The sequence below is a fragment of the Epinephelus moara genome, chromosome 11 (genome assembly GCF_006386435.1).
Source record: "Epinephelus moara isolate mb chromosome 11, YSFRI_EMoa_1.0, whole genome shotgun sequence".
Taxonomy (NCBI): Eukaryota; Metazoa; Chordata; class Actinopteri; order Perciformes; family Serranidae; genus Epinephelus; species Epinephelus moara.
The window spans coordinates 5840393-5841427 of record NC_065516.1 but is presented as its reverse complement, the minus strand read 5'-3'; the positions used below and the strand labels follow the sequence as shown (position 1 = coordinate 5841427).

General features: G+C 44.5%; 1 protein-coding gene across 1 annotated transcript in view; it reads left to right on the top strand.

The window, feature by feature from the left end:
• The window catches only part of LOC126397604 (uncharacterized), a 409985-nt gene extending 409819 nt beyond the window's left edge, over positions 1-166 (top strand). Inside the window, exon 9 of the transcript XR_007570676.1 lies at positions 7-166. The gene's annotated coding sequence lies outside the window, so the exon portion shown is untranslated. The remainder of the gene's footprint in view (positions 1-6) is intronic.
• Positions 167-1035: the final 869 nt, after the last annotated feature.

Sequence of the window (1035 nt, the reverse complement as noted above, 5' to 3'; positions counted from 1 at the left end):
CCTGAGGTGTCTACCGTTTTTTTTCCCCGTTAAAGGGGTTTTTTTGGGGAGTTTTTCCTTATCCGCTGCGAGGGTCATAAGGACAGAGGGATGTCGTATGCTGTAAAGCCCTGTGAGGCAAATTGTGATTTGTGATATTGGGCTTTATAAATAAAATTGAATTGAATTGAATATACACTGTCTTTTTGTTTTGTTTTTGTTTGTTTTTCTTGTCCTGTTTTCCTTCCTCTCTCTCTCTCCTTCATGCCTTGCCCCACATGCGCACTCCTCCCTCCAGAGTCCTGCTCCTCCCACCTCTCCTGCCACCACCAGCACCATCAATGGATAGAAAAGGGCACAAGCCCTGAACTATCCCACCAGGTACAAGCCATTGTACACGTATAGCACATGTTTATATCTTCGCAGAAAATTCTGAGTCTTTACATTTTGCTCCTATTAAAGCTGTCATTTAATTATTACAGCCAAATTTTTATCAGGCTCTTCATACTAAATAAGCTGTCCCTGTCCTTGCCTGGTACCAGGCCAAAGTACAGATGCACCTTCATCTTCAGCAGCCCTGGCTCCCCATATAACCCCCCTACCAATGACCCAGTCCTCCCATCTAAGGAAGGAGGAGAGCATAGACTCTCTTTCTCCTGGATCATGACCTGCATGCCCACAGCAGGAGCCAAAATCTGAAACCAGAGACGTTAGTATGTAAACACAAGGTTTGCAACTAACTTTCCAGCAACAAGAAGAACCAAGTTGAGTTAGCATCCCAGCGTCTAACTTTGCAAAGACCCCGAGCAGCCGGCTTCCTCGGATATGCACCTTCAGAACAAGGACACAACAAAGACTGCTTCTGGAACCACAGCTCTTTCCAGCCTCCCTCTGCTGGTTAACAAAAGCAGCACACCACAAAGCTACTCTTTCTTCCATCCATTCAAGGATCAGTAATGTAACAACTGGGCAAAGCTTTATTACAGCTGTACAGGCTAAGCAAGACTGTTTAACTTGTTGTATGTGATTTAATGCTGTTTCATGAGTAATTGTTGT